Raw genomic sequence first — 10,794 nt, forward strand, 5'->3', positions numbered from 1 at the left:
AAACCAACCAGCCAACAGTTTGCCAGGCTGCAGACCACACAAGAAGTTTAAATCACGGCTACTTTTTTAACATTATCAAGACTTGGATATCAACAGGTTTTTAGATATGCTACACAGTGCTTTTTAAGAAGCTGGTTGAAGGAATGAAAGAGGGACGCTGTGTTCACACGCTCCAACAAGTCCACCACCACTGGTACACTTTGAAAAAAGAAATCTCATTTTGAACGTAACGTTACATGGGAATCCAAACACGTTACGTGGGTTACAACTAGAATATTAGTGAACTATTCACTTTCATTAGCCACGTAAACCGCTTAGTCAGAATATGGTCTTTTTTGGAATAAAGGGCAAAAACAGGAATATTATGTGCATGTAAACGTAGTCAGTGACCATAACAGTCATACTCTTTAGCCCCCTTAGCTAATGTTAGCAATAAATTGCAGTTAAAGAAACGATTATGTAAAATAATTGACAATTAGACAATTATGTAATAATCGTTACAGGCCTGCACATCTGGCATATTCACTCCGTCAACCCACACACTTCCTTCTTTTCAGTCTCTGCTAAACCTTAATGTCAAGAGCAGAGGGACGTTGCATGAACTTGACCAGCGTCACTTCCTGTCTTGCAGGCAGAGATGTGTTAGAGATGACAGCGGAGGTGTCGCATTTTGCACTGCAACACTCCGAAAGCGTTTCCTGGCAAGCCCCACGAGGAAGAGGGAGCTGCCAGAAAAATATGTCAGTGACGGAAAGGCTGTCCGATACTCTGGAGCCGAGGCTCCATCTGTTGCTGAAGTTGTGCTTTGCTCGCAACGTTCACGTGATCTGGACTTTTAACAAAGCACGAAGCATTTCATTCCAGATGATGGATGCAATTAGCCACTGTGCTGAGTGTTTACGTACTGGGAAAGTTGTCAGTAACGGGGTTTTTACAGCTAAAAAATACTTGATATCAGTAGTCCTTAGTGAACAAAGTGGTTCAGTCTGATTCAATCAATCTGGATGGAAAATATAATACAATTGATCTGCAAGCTATTATTATCCAGCATCATATACGACAACACAGAAAGGTCACGAAGCGCATCATCTTCCACTGTTGTCACACAGAAGCCTCGTGATAGTGGCTGCATGAGGGAATATCTAGAGCTCATGTTTTGGCTTTCTTCCACCTTCAGGTCTGACCCCATAAAACCTTGCTGTGTTCATCAGTATTCTACTTTTTATTTATTTATGGCCTAGCAAAGCCAAAATAAAGTACCAATGTAATAAGCAAACCGTACTCCACACGTCAGCCCTGACATTACAAATAACATCTAAACCAAAGTCTCACTGCCTCTGAGCCACCAACATAATGCTGATTTACTTTTATTGCAGGAAATTATCATTTGCAGAGGATGTTTTTTTCATGACTTTTTGGAAAACAGAAGGTGAAGAGTGTCAGGAAATGTGGGAGCAAAAAACATGATGAATAGAAGAAGATCATCCTGGATCAAATGTCTTCACTTAGGAACAATTAGCGACAAAAGCTGCTAAAAGAATTGACTTCCTTTCAGAAGGATTGCAAAACCAAAATCACACTAGTTTACATTGTGACTAATGAACATAATATTCAATCTGAAACCTCTTTAACATTGTACAATACATCACATCAAGTGTATTAATCTGGAACTACTGATGCTGCTTCGGTTTTGATTAAAGATTTGTGGACCACTAAAGCAAAGCAGAAGCTTGACAGACGTGCTTCTGCCAGACTGATTCAGATTCCTACCAATAACCATTAGACTGTGAGTCAGACCAGTTTGGCTGTTATGCTCCTGTCACTCATCTGCTGTATATTTCTCCAGAGCAGGCTAAATTATGTTGGTCTTACTGGAAGCTCAGTCTTAACTTTCTCTCCTACGTGCCAAATGCCGTACCAGTAGCAAAGGCTCATCAAAACTCAACTTTTAAGGAATGTTACTCAGAGAAACATCATTTGACTCCCTCATCAAACTAGGGAGGTTAGCATTCCTGAAATGTAATCATCATGGACTTGGAACGGGTTTATTGTGCCTTCAGGTCAGGAGACTAGCTCCCACACTACAAAAGAAAGTTCATGTAATGGTCATATGGATTTTGCATTGCTTTAGCCTAGGGGGTGCCCAAAACAACTTGGGTCCTATGCCTTATTATGCTAAGGGAAACCCTGATGGAGGACAATAATCCCCCTGCGGATGTGAAGCAGGCTAGTCAACATCTTATTGAAAAACTACGTTTAAATGACCTTGATTATGTAATATAATACAAGATGTTCCATACAACCAATACATGCATCAATGCCACCGTGATGCTTCCTTTATTGAGCCTTTTTTATCTTGGATTGAAGAAAAAAAACGTGATTTTTCTCAAGTTCTGTTGGCTAACATGGAGAGTAACATCTAAATATTACTACTAACATGAGCCAGAGGACAACCCCAGCATTGTGTTTTGGGTGAAGGATAATCTGCATTTTCCCATTGTGCCATATTTTTTTTTCAATAAAAATATCTAAACAGACAGTCTCACATTATCTGGCTCCTGCATGCAAAGTGTAACTGGATTCCTGTCTGGACAGTGCACGCGCACACACACGCACACACCCACTCTTTCTGTCCGCCTCTGGAAATCTGCCACATTGCTTAACATATCATTCACTGCAGGGATGTGATCATCAGACCAGTCTGAGTATGGGTCAGATTTATTCTGTTTGGATCAACAGCGGCGGACTGAAAAGCTGAGTCACTCGTTGGCTAGACCTTGGTTTCCCTCTCTGCAGAGACTGAATCTTCTCTCTGTAATAACCTGTTCCATAAACCAAGTGTCGCTGAATGCTCTGAGATACATTATCAAACGTCTCCGCAACCGCAAAAAAAGAGACAGGATTACAGCACAGCTATAAATCACTTATAGGACAATTACCTTCATGTACTCCCCAAAATAACTGCTATGATGAGATCTTGGCAACATTCCTAAAATGAAGACTGACGGGGCAAGAAACATGCAGTCAGACGATCAGACACGTCGTGAGCAAGCCCACCCATAATGTCCGGGATAATGCTCACTGATGGCTAATTAACTTTTTGTTTCTGATTTTCTAGTGATTTATTAAGTCCAGACTATAAGGGAGAAGACTTTTCGAGACAGGCAATAATACAGTCAAAATAAGTCAATTTTTGGATTAAATAAAAGCATGTCAGTAAACTATACATGTCGAGTCCTTGATGTGATTCTCATTTTCCAGTGTGGCCCTTAATGAAATTGAGTTTGACACCACTGGTTTACAACTCGTACAATCGTCTGACTGTTTGTGTTCTTTGCTGTCAGACTAGTATTATTTCTAGAAGGAATGGTGGCCAAACCTACAAAAGTGAAATTGTTTGAAACCATAATTTCCCTTCAAAATGCAGAGATTTGTAAACATTACTGAGTTGGAAAACTAGTTGCCTCGACACATGCCGCATGGTGTTTCTTTTTGCTGGATTTTTACTCTCACTTGTTGCTCACTAAATCATCTCTGTACATGAAAAACCTGTTTTGTTTTATTCAGAAACTCAAGAGTCAAATCCTTACGATCTTTTCGCTGCATAATGATTACTCAGCACCTTCCAAACACAGTCTCTTTTTCTTTCTTACATTCTCACAGCTCACAGTCTTTGTTTCAGCCCAGTCTGCCACTTCAGTCTGATTCGTATCACAAAGTTAACATCTTACAATAATTATTTTTCATGCCCAAAGCAATTTGACTGAAAAGCCAAGCTGAAAACAGACCTGCTTGGTAATATCTGCTAAAAGGATGGTTTGGCTTCCCAGATGACGATCCTCCGACTAAGTGACTAAGATATTTCAATGTTAGAGATGTTCAAAACTAGAGTTGCACAACAAATGTGCCTTTGTTGGTTTGACAATACAGTCTTGATGATTAGGATAACAGTTGGTCTGCTCCTGAAACCCAATAAGAGGTCACTAGTCATGTTTTACGCATTTTGAAGTTTCTCATTAGAAAAATTAGAAAATTTAACAAAAAAAACAAAACTTCCTCTAATTTGCAAAACGCTTTTTTTTTTACGCTCGCTTGAGGTAGTTTTTCCATTTTCGAAAAAGAGTTAATGCGCAATATGGTAGATGGAAACAGCTTTGAGGAATAAGTTGTGCCGTAGCAAACATGTAACTCACATGACCATAGTCCCGGTATCCATCGGATGGAGGAAGGCCCGGGTTACGGGCCCCATCCAGAGCGCTGTACACTTGTGGCATAAGGTGCGTAGTGGAGTTGCGGTGCGCTGCAGCCTGGGCCTCAGCCACGTCGGGTATATTGACAAACCGGTTCAACAGCTTGAATCGTACAGCCCTGCACACCGCTGAACGGTTGCCTTGCCGACACCAAATGTTTCTGCCACGACCCTGTATTCTGCACGGGTGGACCACTTGTACAATGCTACCTCTCTCCATTTAGCCAAAGAACTTAGCTTCTAAACTCTGGGATTTAGCAAGCCGGTTTGCAATCTAAAACCATTTGTAATGTCATCTTGTGACCAAACTTCACTCGACAATTAGATGGAAACATGACTACTGTAAGGGGAAATCATGACACAGCAGTCGAAAGCACCTACAATGTAACATCATCTCTCTGCCATTACCCATTAGATAAAGCACAAATGTCTCTTCAAACCTCAAGGAAATGCTAGCACTGTAAAAATGATCATGCGTCTTATGGCTCTCTGTCTTTACTAAACACAATTAAAGGACTCTCCGTTGTTGCAGACCTCCTGTCTTCAGCAGCTAATGGACAGAAACAGTGACAGCTGTTTCTGATGCAACATTTCCTCTGGTTAACATGCACATTACCACACACATAGATTACAGGATTCTGTCTATATCACATACTGTACAGCTTAGAGTTAACAACATAAAACATGAAGTACAAGTACACCACAGGGGAATCCGTTTTCAGGCAGTGGCTATAAGAAAAACTAATGAAATGTATGGAGTTACCTACTAGATACCATTTGGATACGTCACCCGTCATTTATGAGATTGGAATGCAAAACAAGTGTGTTGAATGGGGGAAAAAAACGTGTGGAAATGCAAACATGGAGTTTAAAAGTTAAGATTTGAAAGAAACAAAACCATAAAAAGGACTGTTAAATTGAAGATACCCTTTTTTTTCAAGCTTCATAGAGCTGTCAAGACACAAATCACACTAGAGACGCAAAAACACTTATGAGAACAGGGAAGAGAAGATATCATATCTATATGAGTAAACAGCTGCAGCTCAGGCCTGAAGCAAAACACTGAGGGCAGTAAGCCGACACCTGAGAGCCCGACAGCAGAGGAGCCCCCATTACACAATGAACACAACAAACCGACTGTGTGCTCTGACTGAGAGTCCTTTATGCTTGTCAGCCGGTTTGTTTGTGTAATTGTGTGTATCTGTGTGTGATAATATGTTTTACTGCAGGGGTCTGTGTGTGTGTCAGTTAACAGGGGCTCTGTGAACAATGTCAATTCTTCACACGGTAGGCTGATCATCAGAAAACGCCACCAGCACAGCACCGGGCAGTCGCTGACCAACCTCTTAACTAGAATTACATAATAGCTGGCAGGAAAACAGTTGGTGACAGGAAAGCCATATCAGTTATTAGGCCTTTATTCCAATAAAGGTACACACACACACACAAAGCTCTCACGTGTGTTTTAGGCTACATTTGTTGTCACATACAGCAAACGTGTCCTCACTATCCGCGAGCTGCCTGTCCCCATAACACACTGTAAAAAAAAAAAAAAGTCTTGTTTTGTTTGAAAATACTTCAAACGTCAACAAGAAGCAACGTCACCCAACATCACTTAAAGCACCTTTAAGCTAAAAAAAAAGACAACTGTGAGATGAATCTGCATGTTGGACCATAATTGTATGTATGCCTTAATCAGTGTGTATCAGTGTTGGTTTTACCTTATATAGTATTTAATAAATCAATTCTCACATCATGCTTATGGTGTTTTTTCTTGACTTTACTCGCCTTTTTTGGATTTCTTTTAGGTTCCAAGCGAGATGAGGCGACACCAAAAGGTGACGTGAAAACCTGCAGACTACTGATTGGTCAGAGAGAATCGTCACTAATCGCTGCGTCATCAATGCTAGCGACAGACGGGGGGGGGGGGCATCTCAGCCACATGCCGAGAATCAAAAACAACACATCTTGGAAGTTTTGTGTGTGTGTGTCGCATTAGGTCACGGCAGTTTCATGCGGCGTCGCTATGACGACCAGCCACCATCGCCTCACGCATGAGGCGGTACTAATCTGTAATGGAAACAGGAGGACGGGGCACCGCGGCTGAGTCAAGTGGAGCCGAGTCTAGCAGGTACCGTTAATGGAAAAACGCCATTAGTGAACCTTAAAGAATCAGTATTGTGTTGCTTCTTGGCTGACACGTTGTCCTAAATGTCTGTTAAATGTCAACAATGAACAATAACCATTCATGTCCTCTGGTGACAGAAAGTAATGCTATTTATATTTCCGAAGGTATTAATAAATATTTTTTGGAAAAAGTAGGTACTTGATCAGAGTACACAAGTGAAAAAAAAATTAAAATAAAATAAAAAGAATGCCACCTACAGAAACTCAAACCTCATAAATACACTCTGAGGCAGGAGACGACACAGTGGACACACTGAGTGATGGTAAAAGCGATTTGGAACATGCAATACCAGTACCACAAAAACACAACAGAGAGAAGTTAAGATAGTATTTTAAAAAGTAATACTAATCTGAGCAGGGAAAGTTAAGTTTCCCCTTAAAATATAAATTAAAAAAAAACTGGCACTTGGGTGCCCGGATAGCTCCGTTGGTAGAGCAGGCGCCCACTTATAGACGTTTACTCCTCAATGCAGTGGGCCCTGGTTCAACTCTGACCTGCAGACCTTTGCTGCATGTCATTCCCCCTCTCTCTCCCCTTTCATATCTAGCAGAAAATGCCCAAAAAACAATAATAAAAAAAACAAACTGCCACTGCTGTGCTCTAGAGCAAACCCTTTACAGGAAGGTGTGCTTAATCTCTTAAACTCTTTTCCCAGCACTGCCCTACTTTTTTTTTTTTTTGTATTCACACTTTCATGCGTTCACAGCCAATGACAAGTATCAACGGAGCTAGTGAAAGCCCAAAGACTTCACCATGGGCGCCATGGTAGTAGCTGCTAAGGCGTAACAGATGGTAATTCAATCACCTTTCCAGGGATTAAAGCCGGAAATTTCCTTGTAACCGGCCCACTTCTCAGACCTTTGGGTCACTGCTGCTCCCGTAACTCAAAACACATTTCAGTTGGGTTAAGCTGGCGAGTATCCAACACAGCACACATCAGCATGACCAATATAGGTCATCTAATATCAATCTAAATTTATAACGATCAAACATGGTTCACTTGGCCTAAGTGAACGAGATGATTAAAAGCCTGGGGCTGTTTATCACATCGTGTGGTGTGTTTCTAAGTAAAACGAATGCCAGCGTGGGGAATCATAGGTGGGTGGCAGCTTTTGGGTAACAAGTCAGCACATCTTTCTGTTGTCCGGGGGAACACAAAAGCCCTGCTCTGCCCTGCGGTGGCACACAGAAAGCTAGCTTAACATACACTGCTGTACATGTGCGCACAAGCACTTACCAACACCTAATGTAGGACTTCCCTTTCTCTCTCCCTCTCTCACACACACAGACAGATAAAAGCTCAAGACTAGCCCCAAGCACACTAGTTCTTCTTTCCCCACAGTACAGCAACAGAAAGCCCACATGCATACCTGTTTTGTAAGGACCTTGACTGGCTATAAACTAGCTCTGAACTTTTAACTTCACCTTTGTGTCGCGCTAGTGACGGTTCCCTCTGACCAATCAGTGGTCTGCAGTGTTTTAACTCCACCTTATAGTATCAGCTCAGCTCACTTGGGAACCTGGATCAAGAGGATACCAAAAATAAAGGTGCTATCCACAATTTTTGCTAATGGAAAACTAAAAAGAGCGAGTCAAGCTGTACCATGAAGTGGATAAACGGCATTAAATGTCCGCAATCGTCTAACCTTGACAAAAAACGCTGGATCACCCAGAAATACACAATACAAAAACAAGTCTGACACACACGTATATGATCTTAAGCAGTTAACCAGCACGACAGAATAAGAAAAAGAAACACAAAACTAAAGTTGAAATGCAAACGCTTCGATAAGAGATGCAGGTTCAGCAGGTTAGGTAGAGCTGTGCGTGTTTGGAAATGACAAAAATAAAAAGGAGAGAGATGACTGCTGATACAGACACAATCCCAGAAATAGATCTGAAGTTATCTGATATATGACATTATTTTGCAAACAACAGACAAACCAGAGTAAAAAACCATATGGACCGAAATGTGTCAGAGGTCACAGGAAGCAAAAAGGAAGGAGCTCTTAGTAGGATTGCACGATATTGACAAAACGTGATATTGCAATATCGATTATGAATATTGCAATATTGATATTCTTTTTTAAACATATGTAAAATTCCAAAAGTTACAAACACAACTAAGCCACACAGCCAACGGACGGGACGCAGCGCTCCACAAAATACATAAAATATTGCGTACATATTGGGATGTGTGAAGTGTAAAAAAAGCAACTGGGGCTTTTTGACACGTCTAAGGGATAAAAGGAGGTGAGAATGGAGGACTTGGACACTGTCTGGACTGGAAGAAGGTTTGTCTGCCTTTAGGTCTGGTTTCAGGGACTCTGGATCCACAAGACTCGATGGAGGGGAAACACATGGAAGAGAAGTGAAGGGAGAGGCCAAAGACTGAACAGGAGGGAGTATGAATATGCAAATTGTGGATCCTGGTGTGAAAGCTCTGGCTGTCGTGTCATGAGTGCTGTGATTTAATTATAACATGGTGATAATGATCTCAGAAGACGACAAAGCCACAGGAGGATAAATATCTCGGGTTGAACTGTGTAACGGCAGGTTTATGATGGTCTAGGATCAGCTGGAGGTTATGAAAATACATCTGTGTTACATGCAAAATACCCGCTCGTACATGCACCAACATGTTACTATATGCCAAGAAACGAACATCCAAAACATTCGAATCACAAACAGCAATCCTACAGCAATATGAAGAACACAGACACGGTTTTACAGGCAAAACGCAATCCAGTCGCTGCTTCCTAACCCAGGAAGGGAAGCAGGCGTAAAATTGCAGATGCTGTAAATGCGTAAATTATAAGGTTTATCGATATCACGGCCCCATCAGTCAGGCACAACAAGATCTGGCGGTCATTGAACTTGTGCATTCCATAAACTTTCGTTGCTGCCGCCTATTCTTTTAGCCGCAACCCTGGCAGTGGTAAGTGATAGTGGGAGCAAATAAATACTTATTACTTATTAATACAAAAAACATAATTCAAACCAATGTGTCGCATTGGCAACATACGGCTCAAAAAGCTGACAAAGATCCGCAATTCCCTCCAGTGAAAATGTAAATCTTTCATTAAGATACCAATCAGGGAAAGTCAGCCGGATCTTCTAAGAACGGTGATGCTGTTATCAGTTGAGTATTGATTGGTCAGTAGGCGGTGCTTTTATACCGGTTGATCTCTAATCTCCAACATAACCTGCTCCCGTGCAGGCCAGGTGTTCAGCATAAGTTACCATGGCGATGTTGTCCAGCAACATGTGACCCACTATCGAGATACACAAAACCCTGGGTTGCACCTTAAGTTACAGCCTCAGGAAGGTAAGAAATACACTAAACAATGCAGTTTTTGGAGACCGTTGTCAGGTATAATTAAGGCCTCTGTTTTAAATGAGCAAATGTAGCTGTATCACCAGTGTTTCCCACAGGTTGACAATTTACTCGCAGTGGTGGGTGGTGCAGGATGTGACGGCGCGGCACGTAATGGCTGGGTTCAGTAATAATACATAACATTATCAGGACATTTGAAATGAAATAACTATTTATATATTAAACAAATGAGACTAAAAGATGAAAATATGCAATATGCCCTAACGTTGAATATTGCGATAATGATATAACTTGTTATTAATAGATTTTGAAATGTAGCCTACTCAGTTCTACATTTCTGCTGCTTTCAGTATTTTGATAAAATACAACAAATTGCACGTTAAATTTTAAAGAAGGAAAGAGGTGAAGACGACAGAACAGATGATTATTTCTATTTAATTTATTTGACAGGGACAGTGTACATTAATTGACATTTCTGTAAATGCACCAGAATTAGCCAAAAGGCTATTTTTCATCTGTCAAGCATTTAATGGGCACAAGTATTGGTTTATTGCTCTGCTCTTTTTGGGAGAAACCGTTTTATCACACCTGCAGTTACTAAACAGGAGAAGAGAGCCATCGCTCAGAAACCACTAAACACCACGCAGCCAGAAAAAAGTAACTGGCAAAGGAGTTTCCTGTTATTGTGACTCAGCTTCTTTACTCTGATTATTATTAGAATAAGCGGCTCAATCTAAATGCAGCGTCACTGTTAAGAGTAGATTTGGGGTGTGGCCTGACACAAAAGTTAATATGAAAAAAAGATTAAAATACTCCTGGATTCTCCCACCTCTAAGTGTTTCTGGGTACTGGCACGGGCTACAAGCAATAAACACCTAACTGTAGAAATCACAGTAAGTCAGAAGCATGATCAAAATCACACGGCAGGTTAATAAGGAAAGGTGGCAGCAGCATCTCTCCCATGGGTACAGCCAGGGCTCCAAGGGCCCATAATAAGAGGGACCTAATTTTTACGTATGG

The 10,794-nt window shown here is 41.2% G+C and overlaps 1 protein-coding gene across 2 annotated transcripts in view; it reads right to left on the reverse strand.

Annotated features, from left to right (window-relative positions):
• The window catches only part of mark4b (MAP/microtubule affinity-regulating kinase 4b), a 64,567-nt gene that overhangs the window by 51,414 nt on the left and 2,359 nt on the right, over positions 1 to 10,794 (reverse strand). The window lies entirely within an intron of this gene.

Source organism: Etheostoma spectabile, chromosome 3 (genome assembly GCF_008692095.1).
Source record: "Etheostoma spectabile isolate EspeVRDwgs_2016 chromosome 3, UIUC_Espe_1.0, whole genome shotgun sequence".
Classification (NCBI taxonomy): domain Eukaryota; kingdom Metazoa; phylum Chordata; class Actinopteri; order Perciformes; family Percidae; genus Etheostoma; species Etheostoma spectabile.